The sequence below is a fragment of the Cetorhinus maximus genome, chromosome 23, assembly GCF_964194155.1.
Source record: "Cetorhinus maximus chromosome 23, sCetMax3.hap1.1, whole genome shotgun sequence".
NCBI classification, from domain to species: domain Eukaryota; kingdom Metazoa; phylum Chordata; class Chondrichthyes; order Lamniformes; family Cetorhinidae; genus Cetorhinus; species Cetorhinus maximus.
The window spans coordinates 55,134,237-55,154,733 of record NC_135901.1 but is presented as its reverse complement, the minus strand read 5'-3'; the positions used below and the strand labels follow the sequence as shown (position 1 = coordinate 55,154,733).

The 20,497-nt window shown below is 45.6% G+C and overlaps 1 pseudogene; it reads left to right on the top strand.

The window, feature by feature from the left end:
• Positions 1 to 16,432, top strand: part of LOC144698057 (uncharacterized) — a 68,087-nt pseudogene extending 51,655 nt beyond the window's left edge.
• The last annotated feature ends 4,065 nt before the right edge of the window (positions 16,433 to 20,497 follow it).

Sequence of the window (20,497 nt, the reverse complement as noted above, 5' to 3'; positions counted from 1 at the left end):
TCACGAGACTAATTGAGCGACACATTAATGGTGTCAATCCTTCACTGGAGCTCACCGCGTCCAAAGAGCACTGTTATCATCAGCCTGTTATATAACTTCTTGCAGTACATCTGCTGAAGAATGTCAGCTTATCACAGCTCTGCTTTCTGCACATTCTGCACAGTGTGAAAATCAATTTCAAAGCTGAACAACTGGGAGCAGAGTGGCTTTGGATAATCGGCACTGGGCACATTCCTGTAATCAGTATCTGGGAGAATCAGGAAGATGAGATACTGGTGTCTCTTTACTCACGAGTTTTACCCATTCCCACGAACTTACTGTGTCTGCATCGAGCAGCTAATTAACGTGGGAGCTCGACGGTCAGAGGAAGCTGGAGGCGAGGCAGGGACAGAAGCAGAAAGAGATGCAACATGAAAGTACTTTGAATTTGACGTGTGTCAGTTGCTTTCAGTGGTGAATTTCTGCCTTGTAAGTTTCACAGGAGCCGCAGTGATTAGTTGGTGTTTGCTTTTTAAGCAGCAAGATTTAAAATTAAAAAAGATAAAAGCAAATTACTGCGCATGATGGAAATCTGAAACAAACACAGAAACTGCTGGAAAAACTCAGCAGCTGGAGGGAGAAACAGGGTCAAAGCTTCCAGTCCGTACGGCTCTTAGTCAGATTTTTAACCTATTACAGCGCCCATGACCCTGACATTAAGAGTCTAATGCTCGACCGACTAACCTAGCCGGGCATGTGAAAAAGCTGTTTCGTATCCCAACATACATGGATAAACCTGCTGATTTCCGCCTGATATCTCAGCTTGGTCGGAATTTTAAAGTGTGGAACGTAATCGGCCGACAAATGCCCCAAAGTTGCAATGCATTCCCCTCAATCATCAATCACATCATTCACATCTTCCCCTTCTTAGCTGCAGCTCCTTCCAAATACTGTGATCCATTTTCCTCAGTATTTTCTCCTGGATTTAATATTTACCTGCTTTGTGACCTCATTTTGAAATCAGATTCGCTTCAATATCCAACACAAATTTAATTACAAACCTGACGGACAAACAATGGAAAACAAGTCACTCGGTAACACAAATCCCATGGTGCTCATTTTCAGATTCACAACAGTCAGCTTTTCAATAAAATGAAGGAATTTTACAGTGATAAGTTTAGAAAGTTGGTGTGACTTTTATTTGTGACTCACTCACTCGGGAATTCTGTAAATGCTCCCTGGAGGTTTAGTGACCGGGATATAATGTACCTGCATCTTCCTGAGCCTGTGCTCGGAGTATTGGGAGGTTTGGCCCGGGTTGGAGAATCTTGTGTTCCAAGGATGGGCAGTAACTCGCTGATTGAAGCTGCAGTCGCCGCTTTCTGCTGGCAGCGGGTGATTGGAAAGTGTAGGGCCGGAATATTGCGGCTTTTCTGCTTTTCCCTGTCTCACTCACTGCAGAGCTGAAGAAGAGAGTATAACTGATGGGTTCGTTTGATTCCAACAATTTCATGGATTTCTGATGGGTTAGATGAAGGTACGGAGTGGGTCCAAATCTTTTCTCATTGTTTTGACAGAAAACGTAGTTTTAAAAAGAAGCTGTTTTTGTGGGATCTCACTGGACAACAAAAGACCTGCCACCGTTTGGGGATATCTTGCAGCCCAAGTACCCAATAACAATCCAGATCTGTGTGGCAATGATTGGTGATGAGGGGGAAAAACAATAAACACCTTCACCCTCTGGGTGGTTTTGAATCACCAACCTTTCAGTTATCAGGCAAACACGCTGAACAATTGCGTCACAGACACTTACACAAACCTAACTGACAAGGTATGCCAACCAGGCTGTCAGTGAGTCTAATCTTCAGATTGCCACTACCCAGATTGCTGTTGCGCTCTATCAGTTTTACTCTTCTAAAATAAAGGGTGAGACATTCATTGTGGACACATGGAAACAGTTTTATCCCACCCACTGCAGACACATCCATGTCACTGGGAACTAGCTTTCCCACAACCAGTGCCATTTCCCTTCGAGCCTTTCATTGTCTTGTCTATTACCAAGTATTCTGATTGTCCCGAAGCCGATATTAGGTTTGAATTCCTGATGTGCAGTAACGAGAATCCTTTCACTGTCTCAGATCAGTTAATTTCACTGATAACATCAGAGTCAATGTTCCAGCGTCTTCAAGAAGGGAAAGGTGCCTTGACTGCCTCTGGTTCACCCTTCATTCGCATTGGATTCCATTTCTCAAAGGGGATTTTCATTTCCTTCTTGAGTTCCCTGACCACATCTGGCAGCATCTTTGGATTGAGAGGCTTAATTAACATTTCAGATGCAGTGCAGTTCTAATGAAAGGCTAAAGACCTGAAAGGAAAGCTATGTCTCTCTCTCCACAGACGCTACAAGGTCTGCTGAGAATTCCAGCATTTTCTGTTTTTATTTCAGATAATCAGCATCTGCAGCACTTTACTTTTTTTCCCCCTGATTAGTCAAACATATAAGACCATGAGTAGTACTTGACAGAGCGGATTTGGAGAGGATATTACCTCTTCTGGGAAAATCTAGATCTCGGGATCGCTGTTAAAAATAAGGGGTCACCCATTTAAAACGGAGATGAGGCGATTTTTTTCTCTCTCAGTGGGTCGTGAAACTTATGAACTCTCTTCCTGAAAAGGCTCTGGAAGCAGAGTCTTTAAATATTTTTAAGGCAGAGGTGGATATATTCTTGGCAAGCAAGGGGGTGACAGGTTATCGGAGATAGGTGAGGTACAGATATCAGGTGACTATCAGATCAGCCATGATCTTATTAAATAGCGGAGCAGGATTGAGGGGCCGAATCCTGCTCCTTTTTCTTATGTAGTGATAAGAATGTGCAACCCATTACCAGTAGATTTCGAGATCATGTCTGAGCTGAAAATGTGTAGGTAAATTCACACTGTAAACAGATTGTTCACCAACTGGAATTGGAAAGTAATTCACTCTCATCCCATTTACTGACACAGCAACACAGTCTTGCTGGTGCGAGACCATTCAGATACTTCACGTGTGCAAAGGGCTTTATTCAGTTTTCCCACAACTTAACACTCCAACTTTAAAAGATCAAAGGATTTGATCCACAATCAGAGAATTGTTACTAGCATGACACAGTTTAAATGTTCCACGTATAGGGGGAAAAGTCACGAGCTCACCCCATCTGCTGAGATTGCACTGAGTTCAGATTTAACTATAGGATCATTATATCCAGGAGAGAATTGTGGTAGAGCCCTGAGCAATTTGACCGCTGCGTCAATTGATTCAACAATTTTATGCCTTGCGCCTATGTCACACATCGTATTCTGATTACAGGACATAGGTTTCTGTTCTATAATATGATTTTTCAATGGCGGAGCGGAGACCCAGGTTTCACTGCGAGACAGAATATGCCCGATCCTCACTCCAGCAGCTCCCTGCGCGTGCGCAGTGCTGAGTGTGTGGTGGGGCATGCGCATTTCGTCTGTTTCATGAGCATGCGCAGTGCTGGTTTGTGACTGAAGCTGCTCAGAGCGGGTGAGAGAATGTCGAGTGGAGCAAACTAACAGATTTAGTGGGTGTGTGAGGAGGAATGGAGCCAGCGGAGTGGGCAGGGAGGCTTCATAAAGACACAGTGCAGGCTGCAGACCCAAATAACAAGGTACCGGTCTTGGGTTTGCAGAGAACGGACCGAAAAAGTCTGGAATTCTCCCTTCGCCAGGCCCGGGGTAACGGCCGCCATCTTTATAGGGGGCAATGTGCAGAAGGGCGCATGCGCGGTCATCCTGGTCCAGGTAGCAGGAGGAGAGAATGTTGTGAATTTCTATCCTGGACTCACAGGGATGGATTTTGGAAGCTCCTTTTACAGGGGGTTAGAAGGGGAGGATTTACACACAGCAAACTCAAACCAAGAGAAACGTTTGGCCTTTCTGAATTTATGTTCGGGATTGACAGTGATGGATTTTGTGAACTCTATTTACAGGATGATAGAAGAGGAGGGCAAACTCGAGGGAGCGGAGAAACCAAAACCAAACATCACGCCAAAATCTGAAAGTCACTTGATTCATCAGGACCTGAATATTATCAGCCTTTGAATGTAAGCATTGTGTTCCAGGTCATTACCAGTCACTGGGTAAAAAAAATCTCTTCCTGGCATCCAATTCCCATTCCCAAAATCTTAAAACTCTGTCGCTTAATCCTTTCATAATCAGCTAATGGGAACAGCTTTTATTTAACTACCTTTCATAATCCTGTACACCTCTATCAAATCTTCCCTCAATCTCCTTTACTCCAAGGAGAACAACCCCAGTTTCTCCAACCTCATCTTACAGTTAAATCCCCTCATCTCTTGAACCATTCTGGTTAATCTCCTGTGTACCCTCACATCCTTCACAATGTCTGGTGATCATTGGTTTGCACAGATCCAGATGTTCTGTTTTCGTGCCTGTGACATCATCGCACATCGACAATTACACGGTGACATCACCCGGCTCCCTGGGTATTTCCTCATTGGAAGATTTTTCTCTGACTCCAGTGTTTCTGATATCTTTCCAGCTGCAGAATCCAACAGGAGAGTTTAAAGTTGAAAACTGAAACTGTTTCAGAGTTGACTATTTTTCACCATCCACCTACAATGTAGAGCTTTTAGTTCTATGCTCTGTTATCTGTGAGAGGCTCCATGGCTCTGGGGCTGGTATGACTCCTTTACTGTGGATCTGAATCCATGTTCATCCATTGATCTGTTTCACCTCTGCCCTCCCTGATCACTTCTCTGCCAGCTTTTAACTTCCCCTTTCTCTAATAATGGATGTATTTGAGTTATGTTTAGTATTTTACTGTTACTTCTGTCGATTGTGTCTAAATGATGTTTCCACCACTGTCCATGTTCAAAACCCAATGATATTCTGTTTCTGATAAATTGGGCGGCGCAGTCAGATCCTGATGTGATGTTTGGTTTTCAACATCCGACCATGTGCTGCTGGCTTCCCAGCTTTATCTTCTCACAGTATCTTTCACAGTCAGGAATTGCTTTTCCTGACCTTTAGTCCATTTCTATTCCACTTCTGAGCTTATAGTGACCATCAAATTCGGCACCATTTTTACTCCCTGAGAGGAGGCGATGGTGTAGTGATATTGTCACTGGACGAGTAATCCAGAGACCCAGGGCAATATCCTGGGGACCCGGATTCAAATCCCGTCATGGCAGATGGTGGAATTCCAATTCCATAAAAAAAATCTAGAATTAAAAGTCTAATGATGACCAATGATGATTGTCGTAAAAAACCCACCTGGTTCCCTAATGCCCTTTAGGGAAGGAAATCTGCCGTCCTTAGTCTTGGCCTACACATGCCTCCAGACCACAGCAGTGGTTGACTTTTAACTGCCCTCTGAATGCTGGCCTAGCCAGTGATGCCCACATGAATTTAGAAAAATCATTCTGCAAACCTTGAAACGTTAACTCTGTCTCTCTCCACAGATTCCAGCATCTATTGTGATCCCCAGTTACCTGTGGGGAAGATGATGTTTGACCTTCTTAAACCGCTGCAGTCCGTGTGGTGAATGTGCTCCCACAATGCTGTTAGGTAAGGAGTTACAGGTTATTCACCCAGTGATGATGAAGGAACAGTGATATTTGTCCAAATCAACAACAACAATTTGGATTTATATGGCACTTTCAATGTAAGACAATGTTCCAAGCATTTCACAGAAAGGTTAAAAGCAAGGTTTGACACTGAGCCAAATAAGGAGATATTAGGGCAGGTGACCAAACGTTTGGTCAAAGAGGTAGGTTTTAAGCAGTGTCTTAAAGGAGAAAAATCAAGTAGAGAGGAAGAGAGGTTTGGGGAGAAAATTCCAGAGCTTGGGGCCATGGAAACTGACAAAATGCTCAGCAGGTCAGAACGAAAGGAGCACAAACATCTCAGAGCGTTGTGAGGCTGGATTACAGTGATAGGGAGGGGTGAGAGCAACATGGAATTTCAAAAAGTGGATGAGAATTTTAAAATGAAGGTGCTTCTTAACCCGGTGCTTTTGTAGGTCAGTGAGCGCAGGGGTGATGGGTGAACAAGACTTGGTGTGAGTAAGCACACAGGCAGCAGAGTTTTGGATGACCTCAAGGTTACAGGGAGGTTGAAAGTGGGAGGCCGGCTAGGAGTGCGTCAGACAGGTCAGGACGGTGTGTGACTTGGAGGGGAACTTGGAGGCGATGATGCTCACATACACCTGCTACCCTGGTCCTTCTGGGGGTGGAGGTTGAGGGATTAGAAGATTCTGTCGAAGTTCTGCTTACGTTATAGATATAAACAATCCATCTCCTTCGCCTCCTGCGCTACCTACCTCTTTCTCTCTCTCTCTCTCTCTCACTCTCTCTTTCCATAGAGGCCAGTGTAGACCCAGACTGGGTGGCAGCTTCCAATTCCTGAAGGCCATGAGTGAACCAGTTGGGTTTTTACAACAATCCACCAGCTTTCATGGTCACTTATCCCTAGTGCCGGCCCCACAAATGACCAGATTCATTCAGCTCAATTTCACAACCTGCCTTTGTGTTTTTGTGGGTTCTCTCTCACTCCCTTTTTTCTGTTTAAAATCAATTTCACAGGGTACTAGAAGGGGAGGATTTGAAGTTAGGAAACTGAAACCCAAACATCACATCAGGATCTGACTGCGCCGCCCAATTTATCGTAAACTGAATATCTTCAGATTTTGAACATGGAAGGAAAAAGCACCGTTCACAGTGGGGAGATACCGTACACGTGTTCTGTGTGTGAACGAGGCTTCAGCCGATCATCTGGCCTGTCAAAACATAAATGCAGTCATAGCGATGAGAAACCATGGAAATGTTGGGACTGTGGGAAGGGATTCACTTACCCATCTGACCTGGAAACTCATCGACGCAGTCACACTGGGGAGAGACCGTTCACCTGCTCCGAGTGTGGGAAGGGATTCACTCAGTTACACCACCTCCTGGCACATCAGCGAATTCACACGTGGGAGAGGCCATTCAACTGGTCTGAGTGTGGGAAGGGATTCATTAGTGTATCTAACCTGCTGAGACACCAACACACTCACACTGGGGAAAGACCATTCACCTGCTCAGAGTGTGGGAAGAGATTCACTCAGTTATCCAGCCTGCTGAGACACCAGCGAATTCACCCTGGGGAGAGGCCGTTCACCTGCTCCGAGTGTGGTAAGGGATTCATTGATCCATCCAACCTGCTGAAACACCAGCGGGTTCACACTGGAGAGAAAACTTTTAGATGCCCAGACTGCGGGAAGTGTTTTAAAAGTTCCGGGAACCTGATGTCCCATCAACGTGTTCACACTGACGAGAGACCATTTGGGTGCTCTCACTGTGGGACTGGGTTCAGATGGTCATCTGACCTCACGGTACACCAGAGAATTCACACTGGGGAGAGACCGTTCACCTGTATGGAGTGTGGGAAGGGATTCACTCGATCATCCAACCTGCTGAGGCACCAACACGTTCACAAGTAACTACAGTGATTGGGATTTGCTGATAATCACATCCAGGACTGAACTATGTTCATTGGGGTCGGTTTCTGTTGATCTTCATAAACCCCAGCCCAGTTATAGGGGGCCATTTGTATTATTGAAGTGCTGTGTGTTAAAGACAGCGTATTGAGTCTTTTTAGTACCTTTAGCACAAGTTAGTTCCTTTTGAAAGACTCTGACTCTCCCCTGTCACCTCCATCCTCACCACCAACAACAAGTGTGAGAAGCTCATGGAGCTTCTTTGTCACTAAGATTGAGACAATCCGATCAGCTGCCTCTGCTGCTTCCCTCCCTTCCACTCGGCACTGGGCCAAAGACCCATCCTCTCGGGACAGGGGTGAATTGCATAGAATTTGCATCAGGAAGTGAATAAAATAGGTGCATTTCAGGGGAAAATGGATAGCTCTATGAGAAAGAAGGGAATAGATGATTACATTGGTAGATTTAGATGAGAGAAAATGGGAGGAGGCTTGAGTGGAGCCTAAACACCAGCATGGACTGATTGGGCTGAATGGCCTGGTTCTCTGCTGTATATCCCGTGAACTCTTCTGCAATCTAGTCTAAATCCATGGTATTATCTGTCTGGAAGCAGCATAGCATTAAACTGAAAACTAAAATCAAATTTTACCAGGCCATTGTCCTGACCACCCTGCTGTATGGAGCAGAATCCTGGGTCTGCTCTTGGAGCCACATTAAAGCTCTGGAACACTTCCAGCAAAGACACCCGAGGTCCATCCTGAGAATTAGATGGCAGGACAAAAATCACAAATAACGAGGATCTCCAACACGCTGGGTTCAACAGCTTGGAGACCATCCTCCAGAAAATTCAGCTTCGATAGCCAGGCCATGTTTCCCACATGGACAATCACAGAATTCTCAAAATGATCTTCCATGGGGAACTGTCTCCGGACAAACAACATCAAGATGGTCAGTACAACCGATACAAGGACAAAATAAAAAAGAGCCTCACAAACTCCTGCATTGCAGACCGTCTCTCCTCGGAAAACACAGCAGTTGACCGGCCGAGTTCTGGTCTCCACATTATAGGAAGGATGTGATAGCACTGGAGAGGGTGCAGAGGAGATTTACCAGGATACTGGCCGGGCTGGAGGGTCTGAGCTATGAGGAAAGATTGGATAGGCTGAGGTTGTTTTCCCAAGAGCTGCGAAGGGGACCTGATAGAGGTTTATAAGATTATGAGGGGCATAGTTGGGTGGATAGGAAGGCACTTTTTCCATTAGTAGAGGGGTCAATAACCGGGGGGCACAGATTTAAGGTAAGAGGTAGAAGGCTAAGAGGGGAGTTCAGGAGAATTGTTTTTTCACCCAGAGGGTAGTGGGAGTCTAGAACTCACTGCCTGAAAGGGTGTAAATGATTTAGGTGGTTGAGTCAGAAACTCTTGTAATATTTAAGACGTATTTAAATATTCACTTGCGTTGCCTTAACCTCCAGGGCCATGGGCCAAGCGCTGGATAATGGGATTAGTTAGTCAGAACTTTGTGAGCAGCGTGGACACAATGGGCCGAATGGCCTTCTTCTGTGTTCTAAACGTCTATGAGTGTATATGTGGAGGCAAGCACTGAAATTTGGTTCAGCGTGTTTCGAGGACAATCTACACCAAACTCAACATCCGACGTGCCCAGAGGAAGGTCAGAGGTGGCACAGCTGCAGAAGTTAACCCAAGCACCACCAACAATATGAACGGTCAGTTATGTGGATGTCATTGTTGATCCCACACCGTACTCTTCAGTCAGGAGAGGACCCACAGGAAATGATTAAATCATTTACAGTTTGGGCACTCGAACAATGAGGAGTCTAACCCAACATTATCCCTGTTCTCTGGATCGGGGAACTATATCCTGTCTGTATTACGGTGGTGCTGTTAATAAAGTCAGCGTGAGACAATCTGTTGTTGTGAGCTTGATTATTTGATGTCTGAATCCACAAGATTCACCATTTAGAGTCAACAGGATGAACAAGGAAACACATCACGGTCCAAAACACCACCTCGATATTCCCAGGAGCAAGTCTGTTATCTGACACCTCGAATGGACAGAACAGAGAAAGATCCCAACTGTAAGAAACCCTCGAATCATTTGTAAATATCTTTCAAATGCTGACAGATTCCAGCCGCTTAGATTTCCATCACATTAAAGTTAATGGAAGGTGAGAGCGCAGTTATTCTAGAACTATGAAAAAACATTAGTTAGAGCACAGCTAGAGTACTGAGTCCAGTTGTAGTCAGCACATTACAGGAAAGATGTGATCACACTAGAGCAGGCGCAGAGGAGATTTACCTAGATGTTGGCAGGATTGCAGAATTTTAACTCTGAGGAAAGATTGGACAGGCTGGGGTTGTTTTCTTTGGGACAGAGGAGGAAGAGGGGAGATTTAATTGAGGTGTAAAAATTATGAGGGTCCTAGATAGGAAGGACCTATTTCATTTACAGAGGTCAGAACCAAGAGGATAGAGATTTAAAGTAATTAGTGGAACGATTAGAGGGGAGTTCAATAATGCTTTTACCCAGAGGGTGGTGGGACTTGGAACTCACTGACTGAAAGGGTGGTAGAGGCAGAAATACACAGATTTAAAAAGTACTGGGATATACACTGGATGTTCTGTAACCTAAAGGATTATGGACCAAGAGCTGGGAAGCGGGATTAGACTGGATGCCTCATTTTCAGCCAGTACAGACATGATGGGCTGAATGGCCTCCTCTGTGCTATAATTTCTTTGATTCTGTGGTGACAAGTGGTCCTCGTGTTTTTATCTGAGACAGGCCTCAGCCCAGTCATTTGCCCTGAGTGTTGATGTGATGGTTCAAGCGAAGAGATGCCGGGTACCGGGAGCAGCAGGAACAATAAATAAAACCGAGGTGTAAGTAAATACTGATATAGTTTATTTGTATCTAGTTCCATTTTTATAAATTCTGCTGAATGTGGCCCTCACCCAGTGTCAGGATATTGGATCAGAGCCACAATGGAAAATGATTTTGACACCAGTGGGATAGACAATGTCAACCGGATCCTCAGTATCTCTGTAACCTCCTCCAGCCCCACAACCCTTCCTGTAAATACAAGGTGTTGTTCTTGGATTACACCCTGAGATAGACAATGTAATTATATTTTAACCTTTATTCTTCAAGTAAAGTATCTTCATTCAGGCTGTTCTCAAGGTTGTGCAAGATGAAACCAAACAGTGATTTATTTGTACTTCTTGCAGTTTAGTTCCTGTATTCACTGCTCACGATGTGATCTGCTCTACATTGGGAAGACCAAACACAGATTGGGTGATCACTTTGTGGAACAACCTCCGTTCAGTCTGTCAGCTTGACCCTGAGCTTCCGGTCACTTCTCATTTTAATTCTCCACCCCTCTCCCACTCTGACCTCTCTGTCCTTGGCCTCCTGCAGTGTTTCAATGAAGCTCAATGGGAGGTCGAGGAACAGCAGTTCATCTTTCAATTCGGCACTTTACAACCTTCCGGACTCAACATCGAGTTCAGCAATTTCTGCATCAACAGAGAGTTGTCAGGATCGGGAACATTCTACCTGGAAAGGTGCTGGAACCTGATTCTATCAGGAATTTTAAAAGGGAGTTGACAGGGATTTGGGATTGAGGAACTTACAGGGTTACAAACAGAAAGTGGGTGTGTGGGACTAAACACAACTGCTCTTTCAAAGAGGCAGCACAAGCACAAAGGGTTGAATGGCCTCCTTCTGTGCTCTCAGTTTCAATGATTCTAGGAGTTGGCCATTTAGCCCCTCGAGTCTGTCCCACTATGCAATCAGATCACGGCTGATCTGTGACCCTTTTTCTCCTGTCCCTTGATTTATACCTTGTGTTAGGAAGGATCTATCAACGCCAGATTGAAACTGAACATTGATCAAGCATGAACTGCTAATTCAGGAAGAGAATTCCAAACTTCTCCCAACTTTACCTGGAGAAGATTTTCCTAATCTCACTCCTGAAAGGTCTGGCTCTAAGTTTTAGACTATGTTCCTCAGTCCTGGATTCCCCAACCAATGGAAATTGTTCCCCTCTATCTACCACACCATTTCCAATTTATATCATGAAAACTTCGAGAAAGTCCTCCTCAATCGTCTAAATTCCAGGGAATACAAACCTCACAGTGAGATGATGAATATTGGCAGAATGAATAGGGTACTCAATGGTACAGTCCTAAAGAGTGTGTAGGGACTGGGGGAACTGGGGGTTGATGTGGATACACATTTGAAGGCGAAAGGACATATTGATAGAACAGTTCGCAAAATAAATGAGATCGTGGGCTTCATAAGCAGATTTCATGTGTATAAACGCAGGGAAAATAAGCTGACCCGTTATAAAGCTCCGGTTAGGTCACAACAGGAGTATTGCATCCAGTTCGGGTCTCCACACTTTAGGAAAGGTGTGAGGGTCCTTGAGAGGTTGCGGAGGAGATTTACCAGAATGGTTCCAGGAAAAAGGGAATTCGGTTACAAAGTGAGATTGGAGAAGCTGAAGTTGTTCTTCTTGGAGTTACAGAGTTGAGGGGAGATTGGATAGAGGTGGACAAGATAGTGACAGGTTCAGATAAGGTGGACAAATAAAATGTTGTTTCCATCTGGTGATGGTACAAAGATTAGGGGGACACATATTGAAGGTTATGGGCAATAGATACAGGGCAAATGCAGGGAGGAATATTTTACACAACAAGTGGTAATAACCCAGAACTCACTGCCTACGAGCAGGCTGGAAGCAGACATGATCAATGCTTTAAAATGAAATTGGACCAGCATTTAAGAGAAATAAACATGCAGGGGGTTGAAGACACAGCGGGGCAATGAGACAGACTGGACAGCTCTACAGAGAGCTGGCATGGACTCAATGGGCTGAATGGCCTCTTTCTGTGCTGTAATTACTCTGATGCATTTGTTTGACCACTCCTCATAATTTAACGCTTGGTGTCCAGTTGTTATTCAGGTACATCTGCACTGCTCTCCCACTAAGGCCAATATAGTCTATCCTTCCTAAAGTGTGATGCCCAGAACTGAACACAGTATTCCTGTCCTGATGAAATGTCATGTTGACTCGAAACATTAACTCTGTTTCTCTCCACAGATGCTGCCAGGCCTGCTGAGCACTTCCAGCATTTTTTATTTTTATTACAGTGGTTCAGGTGCAGTCTAACCAGGATTTTGAAAATGTTGGTGCTTTTCCCACACAATTATTTCTCTGGGTTTGAGTTTGCTGTGTGTAAATCGTCCCCTTCTAACCCCCTGTAAAAGCAGTTTCCAAACAGTCGGTGTAAACTGGGCTCCGGGAGTTTGTAATCCGGGTTTGGAGTCCTACACCGGGTGTTTGTGAACCCTCCCAGTCCACCCTCCGGCTCCATTTTTCTCCTGCAATCGGCCCATTCTCAGCCGCTGAACTTTCAATCCGACCGCCTTCATCCCGATTCCCACCCGCGTTGCGCATGCTCCAATTCAAACCCGGCCACGCCCCTCATTCACTCCGATTGGCCGGAAGAACAGCCGGTCCCGCTGGTCCTCCAGTCCCGCCCCCTGTCCCTATTGGTCCGGAGCTGCCGTCAATCATTATAAGCTGGAGCATGTGTAGACGTGAAATCAGGCGTGAGGAGAGCTGTAGCGAGCGGATTTAAAATGCGGGATTTACAAAGACCAAGTGCGGACTGAGAGCTGGAAAAAAATACCCGTGAGAATAGATAGGGCTGGCGGGTGAGTTGGGAGGCTTTATGAATTCACGGTCTCTGTCCTAAACCCTCAATAAGGAACCATCCTTCCAACCACAGATTAGGCCATTTCTCCGGAAGTAGGCCCGAGTTAACGGCCGCCAACTTTATAGGGGGCAAGGAGCAGCAGAGCGCATGTGCGGTCACCATCTTTATAGGGGCAAGGAGCAGCAGGGTGCTTGTGCGGTCACTATCTTTATAGGGGGCAAGGAACAGCAGAGCGCATGTGTGGTTACCATCTTTATAGGGGGCAAGAAGCAGCAGAGCGCATGTGCGGTCACCATCTTTGTAAGTGGCAATGTCCAACAGGGTGCATGCGTGGGCGCCATTTTTACAGAGGTTGCAGACCCGGATGAATGACCCGCAGGAGTGACAATAAATCAGAGATTTGGTGTGAAATCAATGGGTTGTTGTAAAACAGGAGATCAGGGTAACAGTCAGAAACAACAACAACTTCTATTAACATCATTCATCATCCCAGTGAGCTTCACAGGAATCATAAAATAAAGTATAACATTCAGACACAGGAGGTGACCAAAATACTTAATTAGTCGCTTGTTTGTACAGAATTTGATTATTAACGAAAAAAGAGACAAGCTGTCAAAGCTTTTCCTGTTGCACTCACCAGGACAGACGCAAGAATCCCAAATTTCAAAGGGAACCACAATTTATACTGCACGAGAAAAGGGTGCTGATTGGTTGGCCTGTCGGCTCTGATTGGTTGTTGCCATGGACAATACAGCCAGGAGCTGAAATCCCCTCTGCTTTTGTTTAATTCCACAAAACACCCCTTGCCTGGACTTGTTCCTTCTGCCTGCAGAGGACAGGTCCCTGTGGATGAACATACGTAGCTTCTAGCAAGTGTACGTGAGACACATTACTAGCCTGACTGATAACTTTTGAAATTTGGTTTTCTTCCCTCTATCCTGATGAGTACAAGATAAAATGTTTTGACAGAATGTCTTTTTTTATTAATACTCAATTGTCTTAAAGGGGGAAAGTGTGGTAGACAAAGGGAGAGAATTTCAGAGCTTGGGGTCGAGGGAACTGAAGGCACGGACACTAATGGTGGAGCAATTAAAACAGGGACTGCTAGAATTAGAGCAGTGCAGATATTATAGAGGGTTGTGGGTCTGCAGGAGACACACAGAGAAGAGAGGAGGCCATTGGGGGATTTGAAAACAAGGATGAGATTTTTAAAATCGAGTTGCTCCTTAAACAGGAGCCAAGGAAGGTCAGGGAACGGGCCTAGCTGTGAGTGAAGACACAGACAGCAAAAATATGGATGTCTTCAAGGTTACAGAGGGTAGAATGTGGGAGACCAGCCAGGTGTGTGTTGGATTGGTCCGGTCTGGAGGTAAACATGGCCGTGATAAGGGTTTCAGCAGCAGATGAGACACTCCTGAGACAGGGGTGAGGTCAGGTGATATTACGGAGGTGGAAACAGGCGATCTTAGTGATGGCACAGACATGAGGTCAGCAGCTCATTTCGAGATGAAATGTAACACCGAGGTTGTGAACAGACTGGTTTAATCTCAGACTGTTCCCAGGGAGAGGGATGGAGTTGGTATCTGGGAAATGGAGATTGGAGCAGGGACTGAAAACAGTGTCTTCAGTCTTCTCAGTATTTAATTGGAGTTAATTAGTCATCAGGAAGAGAAGCAGGAACCAGAATGGGCCATGAGACTGATCCCAGGTTTAACTTAGTTAGAGAGGGAGAGAAGGAAGGAAGGAAACTCTGGGACATTGGGAGAAACCACCTTCATAATCACTCATTAAATGTCCACACAATAAGTTTTGGACACAAGGTTAACATCTGCTATTCTGTATGATCAGTCAGGGGGTATCAGATTAATGTTTTGTTTCGAGTAATCACTGAAGTGAATGATCAGACATATTGTCAACTCCAGTTGGAGAAATTTGTTAAAAAGATACAGAAAGAATTGTCCAAAACTCTGTCTGGATTTCAGCACAGGGAGGAGGGAGAGTGTGTGGGACGGGGATTTGCAGCTTTGGAGGAACAAGAGAGGAAAAAATGTTCCATAGAAACTAGAATTGTCTGCTCTGAATTTATATCCTGTTCTTACAGTGATGACTTTTATAAATTCCTTTTACAGATAATTAGAAGGGGAGGATTTTTAGGCAGGAAACTCAAACCAAACATCACATCAAGATCTGACACAGTCACTCGATTCATCAGGACTTGAATATCATCACCTTTGAATGTGGACGGAGAAACGTTTGTCTGTTCTGTCTGTAGGGAAAGATTTCAAACATCAGTATGACTGGAAAAGCACCGAGACACACACACACACCCGAGTGAGAGTGTCCCACTGCACTGACTGGAAAGAGCTTTAACCAGTTACACAGCCTGAAATAACATCACACCATTCACAGTGGGGAGAAACTGTACACATGTTCTCTGTGTGGACGAGGCTTCAACTGATTATCAAACTTGGAGAGACACAGGGACACCTGGACCATGGAGAAACCATGGAAATGTAAGGACTGTGAGAAAGGATTCAATTGTCCATCCAAACTGGAAATCCATTGACGCAGTCACACTGGGGAGCGGCCGTTCATCTGCAGGGTATGTGGGAAAGGATTCACTGGGTCCTCTGACCTGCTGAAGCACCAGCGAATTCACACTGAGGAGAGGCCATTCAGTTGTACTTCCTGTGAAAAGAGATTCAGCATTTCATCGAACCTCAAACGACACCAGCGAATTCACACTGGAGAGAGGCCTTTCACCTGCTCCAAGTGTGGGAAGGGATTCACTCAGTCATCAAGCCTGCTGAGACACCAGCGAATTCACACTGGAGAGAGACCATTCACCTGCTCTGTGTGTGGGAAGAAATTCACTCACTCATCCAACCTGCTGAGACACCAGCGAGTTCACACTGGGGAGAGACCATTCACCTGCTCCCAATGTGGGAGGGGATCCACTCAGTTATCCACCCTGCTGAAACACCAGCGAATTCACACAAGGAGAGGCCGTTCAGCTGCACTTCCTGTGTAAAGAGATTCAGCCTTCATTCCACCTCAGTGTACATTAGTGAATTCACATTGGAGACAGGCCGTTCAACTGCTCCGAGTGTGGAAAGGGATTCACTCATTTATCCAACCTGTTGAGACACTGGCGAGTTCACACTGGGGAGATGCTGTTCACCTTCTCCGAATGTAGGAAGGGATTCACTTGGTCATCCCACCTGCTCAGACAGCAGTGAGTTCACAAGTGACTGCAGAGGTTGGATTCTGCTGTTAATCACATCCAGAACTGAACCATGTTCATTCTGACAGTTGTGGTTTGTTTCTATTGATGTTAATAATCCCTGTAACTGGGCTGAAGTTTAATATCTTGATGTCTGTTAAATAAATCAGTTTTGTTTCAAACTCTCAGAAAGTCGAGTCCTTGATTTCTCCAGGATAAGAGGAGACTGATTGATGTCCTGTTGCCAACTGCTCCAATTTTGGATCTGGTCTCCTCTCTAACTCGAGATTCTTTCAATTCTCAGACCTTTGGTTACTCTCATGGAAACATCCCAGCTACCCACACCTCCCAGAGAGCCTTGGGATCCAGGGAAGTATCAGTGTTAAAAACAGAAAATGCTGGAAATAACCAATACTTTTCCAAATGCCAATTGATTTTGTCCTGGATTATTGTCTCCAGCCTTTCCCCTCCATTAATGTGAAGCTGATTGTCCTGGAATTGCTGTGTTTTTGAACAGGGGTGTAACATTTACAATCTGTCAGTCCTTTGACACCACTACTGTATAAGGAGGATTGGAAGATTGTGACCAGAGACTCCACAAGTTCCATGTGAAGGATGCTGTCTCTGACAGTGCAGCAGTCCCTCAGTGTCACCCTGGAGTGTCAGCCTAGATAATGTACTCAGGTTTATTAATATTTCCTCTTGTTATTGATGTGGATCATTAAGAAACAATGGACTCTTATGATGTCATCCAGTCCCAGTGCGATGATGTCATCCAGTCCCAGTGCGATGATGTCATGAAGACTATTCAATACCAGCGGAGCCTTAGTGGTGAGAACAGTTTTGTTCGAGATGGCAGCAAGTCCATTACTGATAGATCAGCAAATGGAGTGAATGGGAAAGAAAGTGAGGTAGCTGATGAACATCAGGAATAGTGTTGTAAGTTATGAGGATGAGAAACATGTACAGTATATGTCCCCATCTCCCGACATTCTGCCCCCATCTCCCGACACTCTGCCCCATCTCCTGACACTCTGCCCCCATCTCCCGACACTCTGCCCCATCTCCCGACAGTCTGCCCCATCTCCCGACACTCTGCTCCTATCTCCTGACATGCTGCCCCATCTCCCGACACTCTGCCCCCATCTCCCGACACTCTGACCCCATCTCCCGACACTCTGCCCCCATCTCCCGACCCTCTGCCCCATCTCCCGACACTCTGCCCCCATCTCCCGACACTCTGCCCCATCTCCCGACACTCTGCCCCATCTCCCGACACTCTGCCCCCATCTCCCGACACACTGCCCCCATCTCCCGACACTCTGCTCCTATCTCCCGACACTCTGCCCCCATCTCCCGACACTCTGCCCCCATCTCCCGACACTCTGCCCCATCTCCCAACACTCTGTTCCTATCTCCCAACACTCTGCCCCCATCTCCCGACACTCTGCCCCCATCTCCCGACCCTCTGCCCCCATCTCCTGACACGCTGCCCCCATCTCCCGACACTCTGCCCCATCTCCCGACACTCTGCCCCCATCTCCCGACACGCTGCCCCCATCTCCCGACACGCTGCCCCATCTCCCGACACTCTGCCCCCATCTCCCGACACTCTGCCCCATCTCCCAACACTCTGTTCCTATCTCCCAACACTCTGCCCCCATCTCCCAACACACTGCCCCCATCTCCCGACACTCTGCCCCCATCTCCCGACCCTCTGCCCCCATCTCCTGACACGCTGCCCCCATCTCCCGACACGCTGCCCCATCTCCCGACACTCTGCCCCCATCTCCCGACACACTGCCCCCATCTCCCGAGCAGCCTGTCTCTACCTCTGCTGAACCCACACAGGATGCACCAAGTTGAAACCAGAGGAAAGGACTGGGTGAGAAATTGTAATTCACAAAGGGTGTGCACATGGGGATTTAACAAAATATTAAGTTTCCTGTATTTAGCAATGAAACTTAAAACGCATTGATTGGAACCACTTCCAGCTCTTGTCCATTCTGACATCCCGTGAGCCAGCTCACCCTCTCACTGGGTTCATGCTGAATGTTAATCCAGGCTGGGAGCCATTGGGTGGATGGGCAATGGGTGGATGAGTGGCTGAAGTAATGTTCAGTTCACAGGGAGGGGGATGGGGGAGTGGGGTTGGTGCTGGTGGTGGGAAGTGTTCACTCTGAAGGAGTCCCACCTGAAACAGTGACCACTAACTTATCACTTTCCAATGATGATTGACCTGTGTATTTCTCCAGGTTTGTTCTGTTCAGTTTTTCAGTATTTATATATTTTTGTTTTTGCTAAAACATGTTCTTGTTTTGACACTGAAACACAAAGGATTTTAACTCTGTTAAAATCAATCTCTATCGAGTACACAGGAGGACTCAACTAGTCCAAAATTCTTATGGTATCAATAAACCAAGATCCTACAAGATGTTTATTTGGGGAATTGTTTTTCTCTGAGACCCGGGACAGTCAAACTATGACCCAAAGTTCAGATTTCGGCTTTGAGCCTGGGCTATGGGGCCCACATACATGGAGCACCATTACCGGATGTCCTTCATCCCCAGTTTTAATCACTCCACCACTGGTGGCCGGGCCTTCAGCTGCCTGGACCCTAAGCTGTGGAATTTCCACCCTAAACCTCTCCACCTTTCTAATTCACTTTCCCCCTTTCAGACACTCCTTATAACCGACCTCTTTGACCAAGCATTTGGTCATCTGACCTAATATGTCCTTATGCCTCTGTGAAGCTTCTTGGGACAATGTATTACGTTAGAAACTCGATATAAATGTAAGTTGTTGCATTTGTTATTGTAATTCAGTCAGACCTGATCACTTATTGAGTCTGTATGAATGTAACTCAGATAGACACAGCTTGTGTTATAGTTCAGTGAGATCTGATCACTCACTGAGTGAGAGAGTCTGTATGAATGTAACTCAGATAGACACAGCTTGTGTTATAGTTCAGTGAGATCTGATCACTTACTGAGTGAGAGAGTCTGTATCAATGTAACTCAGATAGACACAGCTTGTTGGAACAGACCTGGGGAGAAAGAGGCTCTGAATTAATCACTGGATTTTCTGTTCTCCACAGTTGGGAAAAAAGATGATTCTTTCCAAACATCCAAATGACGAATCAAGTCATTAAAGATGATTTGTTGTTTTCAGCTGAATTATTTGGTAGAATTAGAGTGAAGGAGTGGGATTGACCCACAGGCTGATTCACCACTTTAAGGACAGGAAGAGAGAGAATCTGGAGAGGGGAAAAGAATTAGTAGGAGACTGGGCACTGAATCTGGAACAATGAGCAGAGAGGGGGAGGAGTGTGTGGGACAGGGATTTATAGATTTGGGGGAATGAAAGGAGAAAGAATAATCCATAGAAACTAGAATAGTCTGTTCCGAATTTCTATCCTGTACTGACATTGATGGCTTTTGTAAACTGTGTTTACATGGGATTAGAGGGAGAGGATTTTCAGATGGGAAACTCAAACCAAAAATCTTGCAAGATCTTACAGAATCACTGAATTCATAAATGATCAGCCTCTGATTATGGAAGGAAAAATGTTTGTCTGTTCTGTCTGTGGGGAAATATTTAAATCATCAGTGTGACTGGAAAATCACTGGGACACACACACGAGTTGGAATCGCATCTCGGGGTCAAACCTGACATCACGTGTGCAAAAAGTCAGGTTTACATTCAGACAGTTGTGAGGAAGAGGAATGGAGTTGGAAGCTCGGGAATGAAAACAATGGCTTTAGTCTTCCCAATACTTAACTGGAGGAAATTTCTGCACATTCACCACTGGACATCAGACAAACAGTCTGATAATTTAACAAAAGTGGAGAAGTGGAGAGAAGCGGTGGTGAGGTAGAGCTGGGCACTGTCAGTGTCCATGTGATAACTGACACTGTGTTTTCAGATGATGTCGTTGTGGGGAACATGTTGATGAGAAATAAGAGGAGGCTAAGGCTGGATCCTCTGGGGGACACCAGAGGTAACTGTGGGAGTGGGAAGGAAAGACATTCCAAGTAATTCTCTGGCTATGATT